This window comes from Oxyura jamaicensis, chromosome 3 (genome assembly GCF_011077185.1).
Source record: "Oxyura jamaicensis isolate SHBP4307 breed ruddy duck chromosome 3, BPBGC_Ojam_1.0, whole genome shotgun sequence".
NCBI lineage: Eukaryota > Metazoa > Chordata > Aves > Anseriformes > Anatidae > Oxyura > Oxyura jamaicensis.
This window is the reverse complement of record NC_048895.1, coordinates 4,763,673-4,789,902: the sequence shown is the minus strand read 5'-3', so window position 1 is coordinate 4,789,902 and position 26,230 is coordinate 4,763,673. Positions and strand designations below refer to the sequence as shown.

Genomic DNA, 26,230 nt, shown 5'->3' with positions numbered 1-26,230 from the left:
GAACAAGGTATGACAAGGGAGTTACAGTATGCTGCTGTAAGTTACAGCTGTTAGCAGCAGTGCAAGAAACTACTAGTTTCCTGGAAAACACTTAACTTTGGGTATATGCTTGCTGTTACTGAAGCCAATAACATTTAAACTTTTCAACCTAGCTCTATGCACATGCTTAAGTGATTATCTGAACTGCAAACTGCAGCTCACCTAGTCTTCACGTTGTGACTTTTTTGTTTATGTAGTTATTGACACTCTGAAGGATTAATGGGTTTTAAATACTGACAGCCTTCCAAATTAGGTAACTTCTCATCACTTGATCAGCAATGCTGTATTAGATTTTCATGTTCCTCCAATAGCCAACTGTGACTGCAGGAATAGAACTACTTGCCTTAAAAAGCAAGATCCGACGTGATTACTGCTGTTACATACTGCTGTTACATATCTGCAGATGTTGTCCATCTATCAAAGGTCTTTCCATTTCACATTCATCCCTTGCTCACCTCCTTGTTGAATCCTGACAGCAAGAGCCTTTGAAGTCCACCCATACTTCATCCAGCAGCCAACCCAGACCGTTCACCAGGCTGTGTGTTCTCTGCCAAGAGCGTTGAGAGGGCAGCTGTGCAGGCTGGCCAGGAGGTAAGGGCGGGCCAAGAAGCCCTGCGATGCAATTCAGCCCTGGCTGTGCGAGAATCCTGCTAGTCACATCACAGATGTGATATTGTATAGAAAGGGCCAGGTACATCCTATTCTCAGGTTTGTGGGAGGACCCTGATCAAATGACTTCACCTTTCTGTGCTTCTACTTCTTCATCTGCAAAACAAGGATGCCAGTATAACCCCTTTTCCCTGCACTATGAAGTGCTCTGTGTCCTAGGCTGCACTCCCAGATTCCTTGTGCAACCAAATGGCTCGTGTACTCAAGCTCCAGGCCTGGCTTTAACTTAAAAAATTCTGTGTTGGTTGGGAATTGGTGCTTTGGAGACTGCCAAAGCTCACTGAGGAAAAAAAAGTCCTGTTCATTGTCACTGGGTTTGGATCAAATCCTCGGGTACCATTTATCTTCCTACATTGCCACAGTTGCAGAAATTAGCTAGTGCTCCTGCAAGACAGTGCTGGGAACAGCTCTAATGTACCTCTTTGATACGCCCTAAAGCTCTGACCTTCAGGGGATGCCAGAAATCAAGAACATTGCTTGTACTTTTCATTTGTCAAGTTTGCTGTGTTATTCTTCTACTATCTATAGCTTGAACTAAGCTTACTAACACAAATACAGCATCAACCCGAAGGTCAAAGTGTTGGAATGCCACTGTCATACATATAACTGATGCGGCATTCCTACATAAGCATGGATAAGCTTCAAAACAGTGAAAATCAGACATACATATTACTGAACTGGAATCAAACCAGCAACATAAATCTTCCATTTCCCCTTACCCTGCCACAAAGGATCAAGACTCAGAGTCACCCACAGGTGGCAGTACTTCAGTCGCTAACACAATTGCGCAATAAGCACACTGGGATCAGGCAGAGCAAGATTAGATGCAAAAGAACATTTGGATTTACACCGGTGTTAATATGATTCCTCAGTCAAAGCAGCTGGAAAATGAATGAAAAAATTTAGTGAGTTTCCTTCAGCTACAGATACTACAAAGGAGAGAAAGAATGAATAGTGGGCCTGTAGCCACATTTAGCAAGGCAAAATGGGGAATATTATCTGATTTTAAAACATGAAATGGAAGAGAATTAACTGATAGACATTTCTCAGTTCCTCTCCAACTAAGAGGAACGAAAGGATTTGATAAGCTATGGAAACTCAATTACAAAAACCACAGCATTAATTCTTGTGATAAGCAAGCAGTTATTTGTCTTGAAAGAGTTCATTGTTCACGAGTAATTTAAGGCAAATTCCAATTCAGAAAAACACATTTCATATGAAAACCTAATACAACATCCACCAGTGACATGAAACTCAGGGCAGCAGAAGCTTTTTTTTTTTTTTTTTTTTTTTTTTTTAAGGCCTATTTCTTCAGGTCTATTTGGATGTCGATTCATAAAAATATTACTTTAGTCAAATATTTTTGAAGCTGTGATTTGCTAGTGGTTTGGCTCTTTTGGGGATGGGGAGAAGTTGAAAATATTTTTTGGCTTAGCTACAGGGTATGAGCTTGTTCTTGCATTTGACCTCTTCTGTACAGCACGGACTCAAACCTTGATGCAGCGAAAGCTCCCTGAAAACATACTTGAGCGAGGATCTGCTGTGTTAGATGTTGCATAACAGTGTTGAGTACTTTATGTTGGCAATAATCTACATATATCCATCTTCTTCCCTCTCCCACGTTCCCCAAGTACTGCTCAGGACTTTTTAAGATGTTGATTTTGTATCTATTTCCTTCTGAGTGAGCTTTAAAAGGTCTTGTGTTTTCCAGGTTTCCTCTACAGCCGCTTAAAATTGGAAGGTGAAATTCTTCAGTAACTCCTGGAGCTCATGTACTGAGAAGGACCATGGGAACTGATAAAACACAAAAAAAGAAAAGTAAGACAGCTGCATTCCTGTTGTATTCCATCTCCCTCCTGAAGAATTGCTCGTGTCCAAGTCTGTTGAGACACCTGACCAAGACGGAACCTGTAACATCCCAGAATCACAGTTCCTGGTCACAAAGCAGGACTGGCACAGCTGGGAGAAGAAAATGCACCACACTCAACACAGCACAGAAAGCACCACCCTTACACAGGATGTCAACACCCTGGGGAACAACTGCCACCAGCTCAGGTTCTTCCCGTTGCACTGCAGTTTGGCTGGGCCCTCCTGGAGCTACACAATCAAGGTCTTATTATCCTGCTAGTTTTATGATGACTCTGTTCCTCCCAGAGCGCTCCTTTACTTCCTCATTTTGCTTCTCCATCTTCAACCATTCCTTTAGCAAAGGTTAAACCAACTTAGAGCTTACAATAGGCACCTCTGAGTCATCCAAGAGCCTGAGCATCTCTGCTTGCCTTCAGAAGGATGACAGAAAAGGGAACAGCAATGAAAGCTTTTCCATGCACTGTCCCACCCAGGATGCCCAACACCTTGACCTGCAGATCTTCTCCCATAAGGACACAAAGACACTTCATTCTCTTGTAGCATCGTTAGGTGGCTCGGTGAGAGCTACAGCGTCAAACAAGGGTGTATCTGTCAAACACTGCCAGTTGGGATGAGGTCATCTGGCCAATGAGACAGCCCAGAGACCATTTGCTTTCACCTAGACTTCAAAGGCTGCATACGCTCGCAGCCAATAACAGCGTGCTCCATTCCCACAAATGACCTGTAGATGAGGTACTTCACATCTCCTTACTGAACCTCAGACCCACCCATTGTCCTGTCTCTATTTTCCCCTCAGGTTTCCAACTGGATACCCCAAATAAGTTAAAGCACGGTGCCTGAGAGTCATACAGTGCTGGCTTTCCACTTCTCTAAAAGGCAAATCCTGCACTCTTATAAATATTTCTAAACTCCAACTAAATAAACAGCCCCTTCATAAGAGTGTAAAAATAACCGAGCCATGCTCCAAGACCTCTCACATTGCTGGAGAGGTGCAAAGGGTGTGCAGTGTAAATAAGAATCAGGTTCACAACTTCTAAGCACGTTCTTGTTTTCAATTACGCTTAGATTTGTTTCAGCTTTAATATGAAGCTGAAACTGATGCCAGACTATTTTTAAATCCCAACACATTCCCGATTAATTGTGAACATCAGCTACTCTTTTCCATGCTCAGCTTACTACTTTTAAAAGGACGCATAAAAGGAGTCTGGGTTTAGGATCTGGTCTAACGGAGAGGACCTGATCTCTTGCAAAGAGCACAGGTGCTTCTGTGTTGAAGTATTAATCAACGCAAGTCCCATATGACTGTTTTATTATGCTGGTATGGCAAGCAGTCAGCTGTGGGGTTTCTTCAGAAGCTCATGAAGTCACTCCATCTCTTTAAAGCAAAAATAATGACTCTCCAGAAAACGGTAAGAGTTGGCAGCTGTGATGGTGAGATGATGTAATTGTACACAGTAGTGATGTGAGATTTTTCTTGGTTCCTAGAAGCCAATACTGCAGAGGTAATCATAACAACAGTATTTGCTTAAAACTTTTGGACAAGAAAGGAGACCGAGGTTCTTGCACAAACAAGGAGTGAACACAGAGAATGAAAGGTCAGAAATTGGCTGTCAGAAAGGCAAGCAGCAAAGGCCAAGCTCTGGCACTGAAAATGCAAGGTAGCTAGCAGTGCAAACAGCACATATTTCCCCTGCGCTAACACCTACGTCTTTATATTCTGAGCACACCGGGACACTTCCCTCTCCACACCTCCTCTGCTAACAGCTGATTATCTTCTTAGCTTTGCCATAGGAAAAATGATGGTATGGAATTTTTTATTAGTAGTAGGCTTCCCTAGAGTAAATATATGGCACTGTATACATTGGCAAAAGGAGATGAACACCTAACACTGAATCAGTGACTCAGAGAACCAGCTTCCGTGGTTTTACCAATGGTGGTGCATTTAATGAAAAACAGCTATTAAAAAAGGAGCCATATTTCTTTTTCCTATAGCTGAGGAGAATAGACTGGAAGGACTAGGCAGGTTGGACAACAGCATAAGAAAATTACCTGGTCACCTTAGTTTCCCCATTCTTGTTTGCTTCTTAGGTTTGAAACATACGAGGAATGACTGGCTGTGTGTTCCTCCAAACAGGTGAGGTACTCCAATCTGCCATTTAACTGAAACAGGTAATGCCTCTCAGAAAGTGCTGGGCCACACTAGCCTGGCCAAACTCCTTTTGCAACGTGGCCCACTCCATTACAACTTGTAATTACTGCTGCGCAGATGCAGCTATTTATAAGTGGGAGCAGCAGGCACTCTGCAGCGGCACTGTAAGTCTCCCAGTCTGCTCCGCTGCTGGAGTCTGATTCTGGAATAGCTAGAGATGGACTCAACAACCTGACAAACTAAAAAAAAAAAAAAAAAGTAAACAGAGGTTACCTTCCTAGCCCTTAATAAAGTAACCAGGTAATTAGTGTGTTTTCTGCAGTGATCACCACTCTGAATGGCAAATAAACCTTCATACACTGTGTTACTGTCTCTCGCTGGCTTTTTTCCTTTAATGGTTTGCGGGGGCAAAACGTCATGTAGGTATATATAATTTCAGTCACTTCAAACTCCTCCCAGATTCACAGGCACTGAAAGTTGTGCCTTATGTCATCCAAGAGGTAAAAGCCCTCCATTTGCAACAAGGCTGGGTGTGACCTACCAGTAAGATTCAGCATCACGGGGCACAAATGAACACTGTAGGAGGAAAAAAAAAAAGAGGAGAACTTATTTGCTGAAGATTAAAGAGAACTGGATTCATTAGAAGGCTTTTATTTTGTTTAAAATCTGAGAGATAATCTGCAAATAATAGCAAGAATGCTCTTATTTGTTTCAAATTTGCTTTGTCTTCTTTTAAAATTGTGTAATTTTTTTTCCATTGAAGTTAGGGTATTCTAGACCAAGAGACTAATGACTGCAGGAGTGCCGAAATGCAGACAATGTAACCATTAAGAGGAAAAGAAGGATTAAAGTCTTTTGGATTCGCTTTATCTTTACTGACATGGATAGACAGTATTTCTGACAAAGGGGATCTGTTAAGGATTCTCTTTTTTTTTCTTTCAGTGACTTTATCAAGAGCTCTTTACGTAAGTGTGTAAATATATATTTATAAACAGAAGTATATAAACATATATATAGTATATTTCCTGCCTATGTTTCAAAGTTGGAGAATACAAAGACTAAATATCTGAAATGCAAATATATAAATAAATAAATAAATAAATAAATAAATAAACCACTTGAAATTAATCTTTCCAGCTATCTCAAACATCCCTCAGAAGCAAAGATGACACAACTCCTTTTTTTTTTCACTGTTCTGGCCAAAACTACAGCTTTTTCTGTTTGACAGCATTGGCTGAAGAGTTCTGCTTTAGTTGCTTCGTGTCCCCGATCTCTCCTCCAGGCCCGGCTCTGCCATGTGTCCCAGGAGGTGGGACCCGGGTGTCCCCACTCACCCCTGGGCTGTAAGGCAGCAGCGGTGCACCTTACAGCAGGAGGGGCTGGTCTGCAGAGGAGGAGCCCTCCGAACGGCTCAGGGGGCAGAGCAGAACCTTTGCATTATCCTACTTATTTCGGCCTCATGATGCTAACCAATTTTAACAATGACACAGATACCTATCTTGAAAATTAACTAAAGCCAATGGACGTGACAGGTGAATTGGCTACTAAAATGCAACAAAATTCAAAAGAACCCCTTTTCTGGGTTGAGAACCGTCACTCGACTCCAGCAATTGCCATTCCTACTGCAGCCTGACGTATGGATGGGTACTGTGGCACCTCTCCCATCTGAAAAGGAAAACCCAGAGTTTACAGCTGCTGTACACTTAAGATTACTGAACAAAGAGCACTGCAAATCCAATATACACAGACCTACCGTATTACAGCTCTGGCCACTGACACTTCATTGCTGCTCCACATAAATAGAAGCCGGAGTTCTGTGGGTTATTGACCGCTGTATATTTTCCCACTGAATCATAATTACAGATTCTCTTTTACTGGCTCTGCTAAGTAACTCTGTGATGAATCTGATTCACGTTGCAGACGCAGCACCCACGAGACCTCAACGTGCCCCACACTTCACAGGGCCAGCCCAGGCGCGTGCGAGGGGCACGGGTCTGGGGCTCGTGGATGTCCCTGCCGGGTCCAGTCCCCGTCAGATGGCCTCGCCCACAGGTGGACCTGGAGGTGGCTGCAGAGCTCTCCCACACACTGATTCCTGCAGGGGTTGTGGGCACAGGAGGATACTGCCCTGATACCCCAGGGCTCACAAGACAGCAAGCACCAGTCCCTAGAGTGCTGGCTGAAAGGCAGCCCCATCTCACATCCCCTCCTTTCAGCACAAGGCCACTGAAACACCTACTTCCAGGAGCAGGCTCCTGCCTCCCAAGGCCCACGGGGAGGCACTTGAGGAAGGCCAGGCTCGGCACCAAGAGCTCTGTATGTGGGGGCATGGCGTGGGGAGCCCACCTCCTAGCCTGAGGCTGCGGATGCTCGAGCCCTTTTCCAGACCGAGCACTAAGGAAAGTTTCCCATTACTTCACAGGTAGATCAAGTGAATGAATACACCTCACAGTCACTTTTCTCCAGTTTCCCTCCCCACCATGGAGACTCCTGAGCTGGCAAAGGCCAGTATCATTCCACTGAGGTCGATGGAATGATGCCCATTTGTATCAGCTGATGATTTAAACCTCTAGACATGCTCTCTGGCACACATTTCTTTTCCACCAAGCCTGGCTATAAAGCAGAATCTAGAACATATGGAGGTGAAGACACGCGCAGCTGGTTTAAACTCACACTTCCACCCTTGCAGCTGTGCCAACACTACAGCAGCAGCAGGGGTTTTGCAGAAACCGCTTCAATGCAGACATGTCCCCAAAGGGAAGGAAAAAACACCAGCACGTACGTCAGTGGGAAACAGACAGCAGCAAGCAGCAACAGCACAACTGGCACCGGGGTGAGGTTCTGCCTGCCTCCCCTCCCCCCCCCCGCACCCCATCTCTTCCCACCTTACTTTTTTGTACAAGTAAGCACTGGAACTGCTACGAGGAAGATTCAGCACGCAGCAGTGGGGAAGAGATTGTCTGAGGGGACCTTCCTTGTAAAGAGAAGCCACACAATGGAAAACTCCTGAGAACTGCTGGCTGAGGCAATCGCGCAATGCTGTAGCATGTTTGGGGAGGAATTCCTGCTTGACTTCTGCAATGATTGTCTTATGCCCTCAGGCATGAGATTTTATTACCCTTATCTTGGCAAGCATGACATTTACTTATTGGCCACAGCCTTCGCGCAGGGAGGGAGGACTGGCTTGCTACCACTCCCAACTGGGTGGCTGCTAAGCCCAGTTTCCACCTCAGTATGTAAGCAGCTGTCCCAAAAGTTGGAGGGCAAAGAGAAAAAGTAGATGAGGTCATGCCTCAGCCCATCTGCTTCCAGCTGAAGTCACAGAGGAGCACAACCTTGAAAGGAAATAATTCCCTGGGGAGCCCGAGTGCCCAGGTGTCTCCCGTGTTTGGAAACCAGGGTCATCTAGCTGGAGCATGGCCGATGGGGAAATCCCCACCAAAAGGAGCCAACCAAGGCCAACCCCGAGACCCCGATCCTGGAAGGGTGGATTTCTGAAGTACAGAAGAAACTGGAAAGTGCATCCTGCTCTGCTGCTCACTGACTGCTGCTCCAGCCACGCTTGAACGTAGAGCAATAGTGACATAAAGTGGCTTGCTGGGTTATTCACAGGTAGAAGGTGGAAGCAGCTCCCAGGAGCCCGGTGCCTTACAATGCTATTCTAGCCTGGCATGCTGTAACAAAACCAAGCCCCACATGCTACCCTGTTCTTTGCAGAAGGGCCACCAGAGCCTTCCACGTGTGGTAAATAGCATAGCATTGCCTAGGAGGAGGTACCTGAAACACTGCCTGCTCCATTTCATGGGCAAGGCTTGCAAAACAAGAGAGGCAAGCAGAAAAGAACAGGTACAAAATGCAAAAAGGCTGTGACAATATTACATTTCATCCATTCTGTACATGTGCCATGTAGTCTTTGCCACAACCTGACAGCCAACTGAAACCTTAGAGATAAGCACATGGAAGTGTGCCTCCAGAGCAATGAGAACAAAAGGAAGGGCAATATTAAAGATGGTTTAATCATTTGACTTGCCTGTCAGGACCATCACATCAGTTTAAACTGTCTGTAAATATTGATCAATGTCTCAATATTAGATAACGTTGTTACATGTCAGCACAGACATGACAACTTCCCACCAGAGTCCTTTCTATTTTATCTCCTTATGCTTATTCTTTGTATAGTTTTATTCTAATTCTTCCAGGAGTATATTTGTCCCCAGGCGCCATACAGCACACACAAGACAGAATGATCCCTGCGTCACTCAGGGTTTCCACATGGTAATTCGACACGCTTTTCCTTTGTTAACAAGATCGTAAGTATTAGCTCTAATTCCAGGCAAAGGCATGTACGTTATAAAATATAACTTAAGGTCGGCTTGATAAACTAAAAGTAAATCAATATTTACCAAAACAAAATCTCAAAAGTATTTTCTGTAATTGCAGCATGATACTGATCAGCAACTCAGGCTGGAATTCAGGCCTTGGATTTATCATCCAGTAAACTGACAGGGAAATGCCTACCCTGGTAGGGCACAGTTCTCTGGGTGCCTTCTCTCTGGCCATGAAAGCTCGCAGCAGGGCTCCCTGTGGTTCAGGACAGCACGATGCAAGCGGCATCACTTGTGTGCTAACAGAACCTTCAGAGTTCACCGGTGATGCTGACACAATTGGAACTATCTAATAGCTGGCAGTTTTAAAGATCTGAATAAGACAATTCTCCTCATCCTTTTTATTTTAGAAAAAGATATTTTGCTTGTCAAAGCTTAACCTTTTTTACTTCTTTACAGATTTGAACTGTATTATATGTTGCTTGGGTAGCAAACAGTCCAGCAGTAAGCGTAAATACAAGGAAGCATATTTTTTTTTTAGCTAATGAGAAGTACACATGCTATCAGAGCTGCACATTAAAGTGCTTATTGTTTGCCTCTGGGTATCTCTAGAGTTAGAAAAAAATGCTGAAAATAGAAATCAACAATCAATATCAGTGACTTGTAACTAAAAAGCAAAATTATAATTGCAACCAGAAGTGGGATGTGAAGAAACACTTGCTGAGAGAAGCTGTTCCACAAGAAGTTTCTTTCTTTTTTTTTTTTCTTTTTTTTCTGAAATTTCAAAATGGGTAGGGGTTAAAACAGAACACAAAAAAATAAAACACATTTTTTAGAAGTTTCCTTTTTCTTTTTTTTTTTTTTTCCTGGAGAATGACTGTCTCTTTGCTGCACAAAGACTCTTTAGTTTGCTTGGAACCTGAAGTGTTAGGCTAGTTACCCTGATGTCCTATCTATTCGCACAGCCAAGAGGTCCCTAAAAGAAATCCACAGTGTAAAGAGGGTACACAGGTCCTTATGTTTGGAAATGGGATGTGTGCATGAAAGTGACATGAGCCAATCACAGCTTTGAGGTGGATCTGCCTCAATCTCCTGTTCTAATAAGCTCCCCAAATATTCAATATTCCAAAATTCAAGTTTGACTTAACCAGCAACCTATTTAATTATTTTTTTGCCTAGCAAAAACTCAAGGCAAGTAGGAGGTGACAGGAAACGGCATATAACCTGTGATACAAGGATTATAACTGGGACTCTCCCTGTCTCTTCTTCCTTGGCCCAAACAGCTCTGAGCTGCAGCACGAATGTGCCCCAGTGCATGCGGGGACGTGCTGCTGTCCCCTGCATCCCTGCAGGCTGGCAGCTCTCTGCTCCCCAGCACATCCCCTCCTTCTCCCACCTTGTCCTCTGCTGCTGTTTCTCTCCCTGAGCAAGCACCACAAGGCAGTGTAACATGTACCTCATGTCACGGCACACAAACAGCTTTGGGCTATGAGTGCCCTGAGCGGACTTGCTGGAGCTATTCCAAAATAATAATAATTTTAAAATAATGCGAAGGTGGAGGGCGTAGGATCCTTGTGGTGTAAAAGCACCAAGGCCACGAAAAATGTCACTGACATCGGCTGTTCTCCAGCTACAGACATGGACATCGAGGCCTGAGCAGTGGAAAGGTGCCGCACACTGCCCAGTCCCGCACAGATCTCTGCCTGCTCGCTGCCCAGTCCATCAGAAAAGGATTTAATTTCAGGGTCTGTTCACTAGTGTTGTAAAAGCAAGCTGATCCTTCAGCATTCAAATATGCAGAGAAGTTACCAAACAAGACTGTATAGCAACACAGATCACCGCCACGACACTGCTTGAAAGGTATGAACCGGCTGCAATTTCGAGGCTTGACGCAGGTTTGACTGGAGAAATGACTGGAGAAATGATTACGTCATGGCAAAAGGGGAAAAATCCACAAGGCACAACATCCCGTTAACCAAAAGCCCATCCATTTTTCCTGTTTCCTCAGCAGAACACCCCAAATACCTTGTTCTACGCTGCAGCAAGCCTAACTCCAAAGAGTTTGGACAGCAGAAATAATGACACAGGTTTAAGGAGGTAAAAAATCCTTCCTGCTCTTTGATTAACTGGGCTTCTTGATGGAGTTAAGTGCAAACAGCTGCCTGGACTTCAACTGAAAAGCCTAAATCTAAACACGCAGTGTTTACATAACCCAAACTTCTAATCAGGCAGCTGGATAATCCACCCATTTAAAGTATCCCTAAGAGTTTCAGGGAAATGTGATTTTCTTACAGCTAAGCCAATCAACAACCACTTTAAAAAACTCCAGCTACCGAGTTACTACTTTCGAACAGCAGTCTCAGCGGGATGGGGTCATGACCTCATAGTGAATCACAAAGCAATTTTGGTGGGATCCTTCCCCCTTTCTTCTTCTTTTTTTTTTTTTTTCTTTTTTTCTTTTTCTGGGGAGAAGGTACAAATCTGAATCTCTAATTTCCTCTGTATTCAGTCGCTGTAAGGTAATAAATTAGAGGAGAGGGGCACACAGCAGTGCTTACACACATGCTGGCATTTGCTTGCGGGACCTTAATCCAAAGTCTTGTGAAACCTTGTCCACATCCAGCCGGAACCAAGGACCTTGGGAAAGGTATCACAACCATCACTGACAGAGTCCCTAATTTTGTACAGAGAAAAGGGGAAGAGAAGCAGCACTGAGAAACTAGAAGATTTAGAGGAAGAACACAGCACAGTTATTTACAGGACTTGATATTCTTTAAATTGACAGACACGTTCACAGCACTGTTAGCTGGCCGTAGCCCACAGTGCTTAGGACCCCATCTCATCTCCACCTCTCAAGACCAAACACTGAATTGTTTTACCACCATAACTCATTATAAGGTCAGGCTTTCAGTTCTGTTTAGCTGTTTGGCTGAAATATTTGCACCTTACTGCAGTTCAAGATTACTCGTCAGATATCCTGATGTGGGTCTGTCGTTCCCTAATCCCATGGAATCCCTCTGCTAAATCACATACAGTCACACCTGATAGATAATTAGCATCTCAACACAAATATTTTCCCTGGCCAGTACCACAGTTATTAAAAATCTGCTCATCCACAAACCCACCAACAGTATGTCTTATAATTCGACTCAACTTTATGTGATCCCAAAGAAAGTGGCGCTGCTTGGACTAGGCAGAGAAACATGGGGTTTACTCCTGAGCTACGGAGTGATCCTGGGCAACTTACTGTACTTCTGGGCCTCTGCATCCCCACCGCTAAAAGGAGCCTGGTGATGTTAAGCTTTCCATTTGAGACATGGGAAAGCAAATTACTTTGCTTTAATAATGAACCATGAGGCTCAAGATGTATTTTATAACTGGTGAAATTAACTGAAAATACGAAAAAGATTTTGCTCTTTCCAAGCAAGAAGTAATCCTTGTACAGCACACGGCAATGCAGTAACAAAAGTAGAAGGGCATGCTTTTAGACAGACCTGACAAAATTAGGCCAAAGGGGAAATAAACTTCACTCCGTTTTTCTTCATTTTGCCAAGACCTAGGCAGAGCACTGGAGATACAGCACTGGTGAAACAGCGCTACATAATCCCTTTTGGATTATATGCCATATATTTTAATTCCTAGCCAAAGAAGTTGAAAGGTTTAGGGCCAAAGCTGAGAAAGAACTTTTTATTCTTAGTTTTTTAGAATTATTTATAAATATCACAATGTGGGAAGTAACGTGGCAAATTTTAACCCTGAATACGTGCCCAAAAATTTCTTGTGCTTTCCAATGATAGCAAAGATACCTTGAATAACTTGAATATACTAGTAGAAAAATGAAGATCAGTAAAAGTTTGGCTCGAGTTAATTATTCAATTATTTTACAAGTTTTCCGATAATTTCTGCTTTTTATGGATAGGTGTCCTTTCTGCAAAGCAGCCCAGGAGAGAGCTGCTGCATCAATATCCACTAACTCGTGCTGAACTGGGTGATCACAGTAACAGGCACACACCACTCCTCACCTCCTCACCCAGTCTCTATTGTCTTTACCAGATGATTTAATGGCTAACAGCATGGTGGTGGACAGCAATGGTGGACAGCAGTGAGAACAAAAATGTTCAATTTGATGGAAAAAAAACACGTCCTTCGCTCTCATACTAAGAAGCCAGCTGTCATATCTGATCTGTTCCTAGCTCTACTTGGTTTCTATTGAGAACCCTACAGGGTAAATTGGCTGCCTCCAACTGAATTGTACAGCCTACTCCTACCTGCAACCCTGAAAATCAGCACAGTTTGGGTTTTTCTCCTAGTCCTGCTGTTAATTAGTTGTGTTAAACTTGGGCAACACACTATGCTTTTCCCCAGTCTGGTCAGTGGTAACTTGTTACAAAAAAAAAGGGCTACCTCGCTTACACTTCTGTGCGATGTCTCACCCACAACAGCTCTAGCCAGCACTGCAAATTTAGATGCTGATGTGTAGCAGCAATAGCTCCGTCTGCAGAAAGCGAGGTGCAGAATAGCTGGGTGTTCCAAGGCAGCAGCATTCCAGCTGTCAAACCGGTAGGCTCAGCCCTTCGAGCGAGCACAGAGCCCTGCTGTGCGCTTCCAGCTGCTCCAGCCCCAGCTAAATCACATTGTTCGGACGCAGCTCCAAGCCCTGCTTAACCTCACTGTACATCTCTGTTGTCCACACCAGCATGCCAAGCGCCCCTGGCCAGGGGCAGGGTGCAGAACCAGACCCTGGCTGCTTTCTGACTCGACGTGGCACCGTCCGCAGCTGCAGCGCGTATACTGCTTTCATTCTTAGGGGGTTCCAATAAAACCTATTTAGAGTCTGAGAGCAATAAAGGGTAACTATTCTGTACAGAAAACATCTTTTATAGTAAACAATTACATATTCAGCATCTCTTATGTGGTTCAAAATAGTGCATTTTTTTTTAATAAAAGCCTAGTAATATCCAAAGGCATGAAATTCCAAATATTTAAACAATGTTTTCTTATGGAAACTGGATGACCAATTTTTTCTCGAAGTGGAATATCATATTATAGAACTGCAAGCATCTCAACTCCATACTTGCCGGTGTTTCTGTGCAACTGGAGAAAAAAAAAAAAAAGTTACCAAGGAAGACCCTCACAAATGCAGAATCATGCGGCCAGAACTAGGTACAGCCTGCTCCTAATTTCAGTGGGTGCTCCACCGTCCTTGGGTGGGCCACAAAACACGCTCAGTTAACATGTATAAAATGGGTTTTTGCAGAACAGGGAAATCCGGGTTTCTCGCAGGAATTCAAAGTCAAGCTATCTTCTCCCCAAAGGAGGAGTAGCTACCGTCTGTCATCGGTGCGCCACTAACAGGTTATTAGTCTGCTGACATCTCCATCTAGAAAAAACTAGTCAGTTGTCTCAGGATGAGAGGTAACAGTGAGTGAAAAGGACTTGCTGTGATGTGGTGGTGGCAAGCAGGATTTTTTAGACATCTACACTTACTTTGTGATAAAATGCTTCTACGATGGTGTCACTTCCCTCCCAGACAGCCCAGCTTTTCTTAGCGCCTGATACCGAATCAGTGACCTTCTGTGAATCGGAGCTAATCTCAGGATATGCCACATCTGTAGCAGGAGGAACAGCTGAGCAACACTTGTCCAGGCGTAATTGAGCCTCAAGATTGCAGAGCAGTGCGTGATTAATTGGCTGAAGGATTCCTGATAAAGAGGAAGAGGATAACGACCCGCCTGGGTCAATGGGTGGTGCTCTGCTTATCTGGAAGCATAACAGGCATTAAAAGAAATGCTCCTGATCAAGGTCACAGGGAATGGTGACAGATTCTGTGTGTGAATTTGAGGCATTTCAAAATCACATTCCATAGCTGTGCACGGGGGTAAGTATACTTACGAAAAGTATTTTAATGCCTTTTATGGTCCTGGCTCCATGGTCATTATTCCCAAGAGTACTACCAGGAGCCTAACCCTGAGAAGCTCTACCCGTCACCTTTGCAAGCGCCTTCATACAGACTTGATTGACTCACAAAAGTTAGATTTAATCCAAGGCAATTCTCACTTGATTTTCATTTGGGTATTCCAGCTTGTTCCAAGGTCCACTTAGAAGCAAACAGGCAATGCCCCCACACTGGAAAATGGGAAAGAGCCAGCTGGAACTACTTCTGTGGTCAACAGTTGTGGTGGTGACATGTACATGCGCCTCCTGGCTTAGGAACTACTCTGGCTCTCTAGGACCACTCAGCTACGCTGAAAAGAGCAGGTATTGTTTCTACTCCATACATCCTGCTTCTCAGCAACCATGCTGACCTCTGTGGTGTACCCTCAGGGTAGAGAAGCCTTCGACATTTCTAAGGATGGACTCGAGAGCAAGTGCTAATTGTAGGTCCATTGCAGCCTTGTGCTTCAGGCCACCAGGATGCCTCGAGAGGAGCAGCTACATACTGTGCAATCAGTTTGCAGCAGCCACGTTGCTGTAAATATCAGTTGGGTAAGTTCAGGTACATTTAACAGAAAGACATTAAAGATTCGTTTAAATAATAAAGAAAGTAATAAACAAAAGATACCTTTGGTAACATAGCAGCAGTCTGTTCTGCCATACGGAGGACTCACTGTGTCTTACACACAGAGCATCTTCTCGTGCCTCTCCCTCTAAAGTCCAAACAACTTTGACTCCCTGAGAGCAATATCCCAGGGGGTTCACAGTTGCCTACCTAGCCTGACCTCTTCCCAAGGACAGGTAACTCTGCTCTTCTGTACTCTTCAGATGAACAACAATTTGGTCAAACACTTCACACTCCCTCTTTCCTGCTTCAATAAGAATTTCACCTCCATCAAACAGCTGAAGAGATTTTCTCTTAAATTCTAAATATGCATAAGGGAGCTGAGCCCCGTGTGCTTCATGACTGCACTCCAGCTGCCTCGAGCCTAATGATATTTTTTTCATCTGCCACACAGATTTTCATACGCTGAGGTTACCACTCAATTACACTGGTGCTTGTGGAAAATCGAGAGGATGGCAGTTTATTGGAAATAAGTGTGAGGTAGTCCTACGGGGAGGAAAGGCACTCTTTGAAGCTCCAGTCGGCATCGGTTTACACAGGCCACACAAGAGAAGGTGTGGTGGGTCACCAGCTGACACATGCTCAGAAGAAATCAAAAGTCATACTGTTTCTGGAGCAAAGCCAGATGGGCAAAGCATCAACTAGACCGGGATTTTTAGTCCTTAATGTAAAGTTTTCCACTTCAAACAGCCACAACAAGTCGGCCAAATGAGCTTAAAAGTCATTCAGGACTGACACAGAGCAAGAAAAGCAACAACAAAGAGTTTGCAACCTACAGCACTTCCACGCTTTTTCTGTTCACTCTGCAGGCAAATAGACCCATTCCTAGAAGGGAAATGCAGGTTCATGCTCTCACCCAGTGCTCCCATGGGGCACCAGCCCATCGGGCAGCGTGTGTCCTCTGAGCAAATGGGAAATGGCCAAGTTGCTGTGAGCAATCAGTAGCCTCACCCTGAGAAATAAAGCAGAATTCAGACTGGGCTCCCCTTGGACAACGGTACAAATACCTCCCATCTCCAGAGAGAAGGGATTTGACTGCTTCCTATTTCACTCAGAGAAGATTTATAGCTGATCATCATACAATAAGTGCTGGGTAAGGCTTATTAATCCTTCTAAACCCACTTCACATCAGTGACAAATTCAAACTTATTTGGTGCATAAATCACACGTTATGTTTTCCCTCCTCTTTGGCTGCAATTCTGAATCCTTGAGGGTTTTCTTTTACAACCCCCTAATCTATTTATGTGGCTCCAAACACACCGAATTGAATTCTAGTTTATAATCTCACTTCTTGCTCATGCAGCACTTTCCCCAGCTCGTAGCTTTCAAGTGTCCCACTTTGTAGCATGCTGCCCTGCGATGAGTTCTCAGTAACAGAGCTCAAATCCAGCTCTACAAGCAGCTGAAGCTCACCTCGTGCTACAGAGCCCCCTGGCACTACTGAAGCACAGAAGTTACAAGATAAACCAAGGGCATTTGCAAGGTGGGATACATAAAGAAAAGCTCAGCAACCTGAGCTTCATTCTCCTACAAATAGTCTGGATGTATTACAAAATGGGTTATGGAGGGTATTTTTCTTCATGAGGACGACAGCATTCTCTAAAACAGAACGAGAAGAAATGCACAGAAATGGTCTCCTTCAAACACAGCTCTTCCCTTTCACAGTGCAACAACTTACGTGGCCAGAGCCATCCATGAGCGAAACGCTGCTCCCTCTGTGTTTAAGTGTTGGCACAGCAGGGATGCCTGCTACTGCTCGGCTGTAGGGACAGTAGGCCCTGATTTTACCTGGTGAATCTAGATGCTGCTTTATCATATATCTTTTAAAACCCTGTTCTTATGTCTTTTCTTACTGTGGTGGGTTTTTGTTGGGAAGCCTAGCCTGGGTAAAACAACATGTGTAGAAAACAGGAGTTTTATGTTCTCAGAGATAAAGAAGCCTCTACACGAGGGTGCGCAGGTCTCTAATATTCTGATGCTGCTATTTCCACTCACGTCTACCTGCATAAGCTGTGCTGCCATGAGTGAGGCTGTTCTTCCTGCAACAGCTAGCTGCAGCTCTCCCAAACTCATAAAACCACGTGATTTGGCCCCCAGATGGAGATTGGCATTTACCACAAATACACCGTGTTGTAACAACTGGCTCTTCAGTGTCCTCTAGAGCACTGCTTGGTTCTTCACCTCGGAGAGTATCATCACAGTTCACCAATCTGATCTGTTCACAGAATAGAGTCACCAATTAATCCAGCCTACAGCTTTGATTCAAATATTTTGTACCACAATGAATTATTCCAGAGCTTCTCCCTTCTATTAAAAAATGGTACACCTTATTTTCTTATTTGGTCTGTATTTGTCTTGCCTTTGCTTTTATATGAGCTTCTCCAATAGACCAACCAGGGTGCTAATACCAACATTTTCTACCTTACTCTTTTTTCTGTTTTCCAGAGAGAGCTCAAATTGAGTTAAAGTGTATCTGCAAAAGCAACTCCCAGTTGCTTCACAAGGTAACACAGATGGAGATACCAGAACCGTAGATATTTCCAGCAGTTTCCACTGAACCATCATATCTACCACCATTAGTTTAGGAAAAAAAGACAGCCACTGTCTATACTGGCTTTGAAACTGGGAAGCCACTGGTCCTCATAATACTGAGAAGTATCCAGGAAAAGTCTGGCTTTAGGTTTACACCTTTCTCTCCTCTGGCATTTTTCATCTTTGTATCTCAAAGCATCTCGGAAAGCAGATCAATGTTATTACTCCTGATTTATTTGTCCAAGGTCACCCAGCACAGACACAAGCTGAACTGCAGCACTCTGAAATGCTGCTCAGAACCACACCGGCCACGCAGTCTCCCCTAAACAAGCATTAGCTATAAGTAAGGAGATTTAGGAGTCACTAGAAGTTTCTAAGATAAATGAAAACAAAATAAGAACAATTATAAATGTAAATGAAATAAGAAGCAGTGTGTCTGGACTGTTTTTTTAGGCATCTGTCTTGAGATTTACAGCACAGAAATAACATCTCTCTGACATCACAAGTATGTAGTTCTGTGCATTGAGAAAAACCTGCTGTTTATTTGGATCTTTTGAAGTCTAGTATCAATATAGCTTCTTAGTCCCCAGAGTGTCCTCAAGGTTTGAGATGTATATTTTTAACTTCTGTGCTTACTGACATTCCATTCACACTATTTGGCTGTTCTCCCCATCAGGGCTTCATCAGCTATCGCTCTGATTTTGGCACCACTGGGCTTATTTGCTTTACCATTTCCTAAATGGCTGTGCGAGGAGGCATGGCCTGCTATGCCAATTAGCTCACCCCCACACAGACCGTGTTAACTTCAGGGCTAAGGCTCTTTGAGTGCATTTTGCTATCAAGGCAATCAGCACAAACCAAGGAAATCAAGTCCTTTATGTTTCACACCTTGAAGGTGCATTGACAAGAAGATTACAACCGCATGAAATTTGAACTTGGTCACGTTGGCAATGGTCCTGATGACAAGTAACTGTTTTCCCAGCAAAATTCTTCGCTCTGTCTGACTTCAGTTAGTCACAATATACCCACTCTGACACTGTACGGTACAACACCAGACAAAAGCAGAGCCCGCACTTGCTGTGGGTAACTAACTGCTCACAGGGTGGTACAAAGATTAAATAGTTTGGAGTTCAGCACTGTCCAAGCTGTTGCACATTGTCCCGATAGCAAAACACAAGGAAACCCAACTTAGACACACCAACCAAGTTGGCAGGAACAAAGAAAAAAAAATTTAGCTGCCATAAAGACCTACTGAAACAAGAGCTTCCCAAATCTCTGCAGGTATGTCTGTGACTTTTCCATCATCAGCAGCCTGCTGCTTAGGGAAGCAGAGCATTAGGCTTTCTTTAAAGGAGGTTTAAAAGCCCCTCTGTTCACTTTCAACTATTCATCACAGTCATTTGAAGTTCTCTTTTGCACCCCTCCTTCTTCTTACTCACATCTGGCACTGCATGTTACTACACTGTGACCATAAATAACAAAGAAATGATATGGAGATACTGGATGTTCCAGTGTCCTCATAGCCAAGTATTCAATAAATTCCCTAGGTTACACTACAATAAATATACAGGAGAAGGTGGTGGTGGTACAAAGTTCCCTGTTCCAGAACACAGCTTCTAAATGGCACGTTATTATCAGGGCAGCAAGCATGTAGGCTAAAAATGGTGCTGAACAGCATCTTTAAAAGGTTTTCTCCTTCAGTGAGTATGCTTGCATTTATAACTACAGAGCAGATGAGATTTAGCAATAACATTTTTGATCTCTGACAATGTTTGGTCTCCTGGCAAAATATGGCATTTGCATCTCCTACATAAAATAGGATGAAATGGGAGAAGGCTGTTTTTAATTGCCTTTGTTCCCTATACACCATACAAGGACTGTATATTGTCCCAACACATGAACTAGTTACAAGGTTACATGGATTATATCCTGTAATGCTCTGCGTAAGCACTTCCAAGCATTTCTGCACACGCATATGACACTCCACTCTCACTGTCTGCTGTACATACATATCCTATTCCACGATAGATTTGTCTGATTATGGAAACAGAAGGGAAACTGTAATCAGTTTTGCAATTTTTCCAGTTGAAATTACACTGACCGCATCAGCTCTGTTACCTTCCATTTTCACCATCTTCCATCTTCACCAGAAGCACATTTCTGCTGGTATTCAGATTTCCCTGAAAAGCAAGCCCACTTACTTTAAGAGTAAAGAGACTTTAAGAAAATGGGTTTTGGCCACTGTGGTTATTAAATGGTTATTTGAATGCACAATTACAGAATATGGCATTTTGTGATCCTGTAGGTAAAGTATGAGCAAGTATGAGCACTTTATAGTCCAGAACAGACCTCTGAAAACTATGCAAACCTCTCAAAACTCTCATTTTCATAAATTTGAGAGGAAACAATTCTCTTGAGAATAATGATGCCTGTCTTCTCCACAAAAACTATTTATGGTTAATCATGAAGGACAGATTTGTTCCAGATATTTTCTGAAAATGTTTTTTGAGTTCCAGTGTCCTAAGGACAAGTACCACTGCAGTGGTATGCTAATGAGAACTGACCACAGGAAGAAAAAGAAAACAAAAACATTCCAGTTCTACAATTCACAAACCCATACAAACCAGGTCTCACACACAGATTAAAAGGAGTGAATCTCAAAAGCTTGTCTTCACCCCCACCGTTCCCAGAGAAATCTTTTCAGTGGTCTCAGCAGACATTAAGCTCAAACCATTCTTGACTGCAAAAGGAGTAGCAATATAAGACAGTAAAACATTTGCCTCCAACCTAGCAGGGAAACACTCAGGGGTTAAACTGGACTACAGTGAAAGAAATCACTGGTGAAGGGTTCATTTATTTACATTCCCTTTAGAGGAGCCTACAAAGACATATATCAACAGAAAGAAACCATTTTAGTACATTCATTGACTGAACATCCATCAGTGAATGTGATCTATGCCAGCATGTCTTAGGAGTGACAAGATATTATTATTGTAGTGCCAAAGGAGGAGGGGGGCAGGGGAACGAACAAAAGGGAGTGCTGATCCCTGCCTTAACAATGAGCCCCTATTCTCTTTCACTGCACCTGAGCTCTGAGGCTTCAAAACCAATGAACTTTTTCCATTGACCACTACACTAACAGATAGGGTGAGGTTTGCCTCACCGTTGGTGGTGTACTAGCTCTCAGTGGCATACTGAACTATTTCCTTCAAAGGAGCCCTTCCTCTTACAGCATCTCCTGACCACCGTATCTCTTCTGCTAAATAAATGACATCATCACACTCAGACACATGTGGCTTCACTCCTTCCCCCCTCCTTCCCACTGTTTGCACTCGCTGTTTATTTTTTTTAAGCACCTCACCCCCTATTAATCCACCAGACAGTACAAAAGATCCAGTTGTGAGAGAGAGATTAGAGCTGTAAGCACTCAGTCTCTCTGTGAAACACCTGTTTCATTCAACTAACAGGAGTAAAAAGCAGAGAGCAGGACAAACTGCTGGTGGAAAAGGAGCTGAGAGAAAACTTGTAGTGTGATGAGAGCTACCGAACTCTGGATAGTGATCTTCTGGCTTTCTTCAGTCAGTAGCACCGAAAACACCCTTCTCCAATGCTACATTCATGTGCCTGTAACAATGGTAGGCTCCTCAGTGACTGTGTCCCTGCTCTTCAACTCTTACCAGCCTGCCTGAAATTTAAATTAAAAGGGCTGACACTGTCTTAAACTTAAATTGGAACTATTTCAACCAGCTCCATTTCTGAAACATCCTCAGCACCGAGACAGGATCTTTCCATCAAGACTTACAGCATGTTTTTGAGGCATGGCCAAATGTTTTGTGTTATTTCTTTCAACAGTAACAAGCATCTATCCCAATTTTGAAAAATGAGTACTTAAAGAGAACATGAACACGTCTTTGAACTTCTGTAATCATTTTGGTTAATCACATAAATGTAACACCAGTATTCAGAAACATCAACACTTACAGAAGGGGCGAGTAGCTAGATGGCTGCTGGATTTATCTTCATTGAATAGAGGTGACAATAGACAAACAAAAATACAAAGTGGCATAGCATGCTTCTGAGTCATTCTCTTTCTTTTATGAAATGTGAGAAAATTATATACCAAACAGATTGCATAAGCACCACAGGCAATAACTAAAGCTGGAAGAAGGCCAGGCTACATTAATAGCTGCTATTTGATCTAGTTCAAGATCCCTAACTACCCAGTACCTGATGAACTCAGTGGAAAGGTTCCTATCAATTTCAAGAGGTGCCGTACAGGGCCCAACATGACTGCCAAACAACAGTGCACGGAACAAGGAGCAGAGCTGATTGTACACCAGTTAAGTTCATCACCACACCACAAAGCAGGCCATGGTAATAATTCATATTTCAGGACTGATCAGCTGTTCTTTCCAGAGGAATCTGGCCTCAAGTTCTGAAATCAATGGAATTACTCAAGGAATAATGCACCATATTACCTGAATATTTATGGTAAAATCTACCTCAGCAATTTCTAATGTAGTGTGATCCAAGAATTCTGAATAAAAGACAAACAATGCACAGACAGATCTTCAACTGATATAAATTGGCTGTTTCACTTTTAAAGCAAGGAGCTGCAATTTGTAACAAAAGTACAACCTACCCTTTTCAAAATTAAAATAATTTTTGCAGTATTTAAAGCTAAGAGAACATCCTTGCTTTTACATTCTTACAGTATAATAATAGCTCATTTCTGTTGCCTTAAAGTGCAATTTTTTTTTGCTTGTTATAAAACTGTAGAAATTACAAGAAACTATTTAGGTTCCAGTTGGTTTCTTTTAAGTTTCACTGCTTATATATGAGTAACTTCTTCAAGAAGTCCCCAGAAGAAATGAAACATGTATTACATAAGGAATTTTGTACACGAGTAATATAAAACTTACCTTTTCTTCTCCTTTCTAATATTTTTAATTGATTCTGTGAACAACACATGGAAACAAAGATGTTTATCTGTGTGTAATGACTGTATGTGTATGTAGATGTATGCCTGTATCTATCTACATATGTTGTTAGAGTAATAGTCATCATTCCATGGCTCATTAATAGCAGGTTTTACTCACCTGATGGGCAATTTGCCATCGGGGCCATGCTCTCTGTCAACACCCCTTATCTGCCCTCATGCCTTTCTTCAGATCCGTAGTTAGGGGTAAGAAAAGGCTGGATATCTGTCTCCTCCTAAACACAATAAAATTAAAGCTGTAATTAGCAGCCGGCCCTGGACAACCAGGTTACATTCCACTCCACATCCAGAGCCAGTGCAGAAGTGAGAGGCCACTGGCACAATATGCAACCCAAAGAAAGAAAGTTAGCCCCGAGGCGTTTCGAGCTGTGAGCACAACTCAAAATAAATGAGAATTAAGCTCATCGTTCCTTCAGGAGGCAGAATTACAGGAGGGAGTTCATGGGTGCACGGCACCAGTGTTCACACAAAGTATCTGGCAGCTGCACATTGCATCCACGTTACCCAACGGAGCACCATCCTGCCACTGCCGTGTGACATTTTTTCTTCATTTGGAGCTTTTCAGGGACATACATGGTGAAAACACAGACACCCTGACGCACAGAGAAACTGCCGCCGTTTGACACTAGTCTTTTTGCTGGCACTTACTGCGCTCATTTCCCACTGAGGTGAAACACTGCCCACAGACGCGTGAGGCAGCACGGCCCGCTGGGGCTGCCGGAGCAGGCCAGGGCTGTCTGGAACCGGCTGGAACTGGCTGGAACCAGACTGAACCTTCTAGAACCTTCTGGGACTGTCTGGAACTGTCTGGAGCGGGCTGCACCTGGCACGGGGCAGCCCCGTCCTCTCCTCACAGAGGCCCCTGTGGCTGTCGCCTGGGCACCAGCAGCCGGCACAGGGAGCAGCTGTGTCTTCAGACAAAAATGGGAGGAATTTACCACACGTTCTGAAGATCCTGAAGAAATAACCACAGATTCTGGGTTCTGAGGATTTTCAAATAAACTATATTCCCAGACATTGGCTCTGACTTTGCAAATCGCCCCATTCTGCATTATTGCTGATTCTCCGTTACATGCCACTGACCCCTTTCAATACAGACCCTCGGTTTAATGCTCAGGATTTCCCCTGGTATCTGGTAGTCCAGAAAATGCTACAATTCTAAATTTTTAGCAGGAATTTCATTTCAGTGAAGCCAATAGAGATCATCTGTCTTAATTACCAAACTCAAGTAAGCAGCTATGTCAAATGAATTAGCAGCACGCACATAATCCCATTACACACATTCTCACTAGAGTACCTGCGCCTCAGCTGACGGATCTGTCATTAACACAAGCACATTTTAGCTTTACTTCTAATTGAAACCTTACTTCTGGCCGGCCATTTGGCTCAGAGAGCCATGAGAACTACCTTTTCCATGTTCATAAACATCTCTGCTAGTCCTTGGTGTCACCACCTGATTAGATCTCTGGCACCACTGGCTCCTCTTTGGCAACGAGGACACCATCGTTTCACCAAGTCTGCGAGCCTGCATTAAAACTTAGATTTGAGGTTTAAGGCAGAACAGAAGGAATGGCAGATGTCCCACATAGCAAACTTGCTTTGCTACTGGCCAGCTGATTTTTCATTAGCAAAAAGGACTGATTAACTAATGAGAACAGTCAAGAACGTAGGGTACCTGCAGCTACTGTTCTCTTCCAAACTTTGCCTACATATTTAACAGCAAAAGTGATTAAAAAATAACACAACAGATGGGCCAAGGATGTATATGAGAGGAGAGAGAGGTGATGGTACACGTTGAATTTAACAAAACAGTGATGTTTATGAAAAGCAACAGCTCTTCCCCAAACATGCACTGGGGCTTTCCTGTTCAGAGTTCTGGTATTTAGATGCTGTCTGTCAGCAGCTTCTCATCCTCTCCCCTCAGTCCTCTCAGGCAGAACAGGGACTAAAGACGAAAACAGTTGTGTCTGCTGTTCCTGAGGTAGATACGCAGCCTTTCAAGTGATGCTTTTCTTTGCTGATGCCACTGCAGAAGGCTTCCAGCAAACTAAGCAGTTCGGGTGCTATCACCTGCCTGCCCCAGAACTGGTCCTTGCGATGTGGCACTCGCAGAGGCTCCAGACAGCTCTTCCTCTCCAAGGAAGGCACTGGCAGATACAAGTCCCTGCTTCCACCAGACCCTCCTTGAGCTGACAGGGTTTAGCTGCTGAGCTCTAACCCAGAGAGCATGTCACCTGAGCCGCTCCACAAGATCACACCTTGGCCAAACCAGGGCAGATGCTCAGAAGGGAGGCCAAAAAGACCATCCCAGCATCACCCCAATTTCAAGTCTTTTTTTTTTTTTTTTTAAGGTTCTTCTCTGAAACAGCTGTAACGTATTTTATGCAAGTAAAATAATGTATTCTGCCTTGTGCTCAGTCTCAGAAATTGCTGAACCATTTCTGCTGATCATTTCCAAAGAAATTCAGCCTGAAGCAGACCTCAGGACATATGATTTCAGCATGCATGGTAAAAGTTTAACAACATTAGAGGCTACCACAATGGAAATTGTTGGGCATCACTGGTTTCACTTATAATAATGAAACTCGGTTGAAAGCTAGAAACAGCTTTATGCAGTAGTTTTACATAATAAACACCCTTTTTTCAATACCAAATTGTTTTACAGAAACTGACTTCAGCTAAATGTTTTGCCTTTCTGAGTTAATCTTGACTCATATATTTTATTCTCACCGTATCACTGTATTTCATTTTTTCAACTTATACATACATTACATGAAAAAATGTTAATATGTACCATGTGTGTATACTGTTATAGCTTACTCAGTATTACTGTTATACTACACAATGCTATAAAATCAGTACTACCAAATGTAATATTTTCAAGTTTCTGAATCAAAATGTTTTGATGCTTCCAAAGTAAAGCTTCTCGGAATATCCACTGCACGGTGAGTGCCAAACTGCCACCTGACATGCTGATGAGGTATGCAAGCTCGTTTTGAAACTTCAAATGTTACTTCACCAGACAACGTTCAACCAATACTACCAACAGCATGTAACACCTAAATGCCCACCTTGGGACTCTAAAGTGC

The 26,230-nt window shown here is 43.3% G+C and overlaps 1 long non-coding RNA gene across 1 annotated transcript in view; it reads right to left on the bottom strand.

The window, feature by feature from the left end:
- Window positions 1-23,356, bottom strand: part of LOC118164101 — an 85,944-nt gene extending 62,588 nt beyond the window's left edge. Inside the window, exon 1 of the long non-coding RNA XR_004749340.1 lies at window positions 23,242-23,356. This is a non-coding gene — a long non-coding RNA (uncharacterized LOC118164101). The remainder of the gene's footprint in view (window positions 1-23,241) is intronic.
- Between the last annotated feature and the right edge of the window lie 2,874 nt (window positions 23,357-26,230).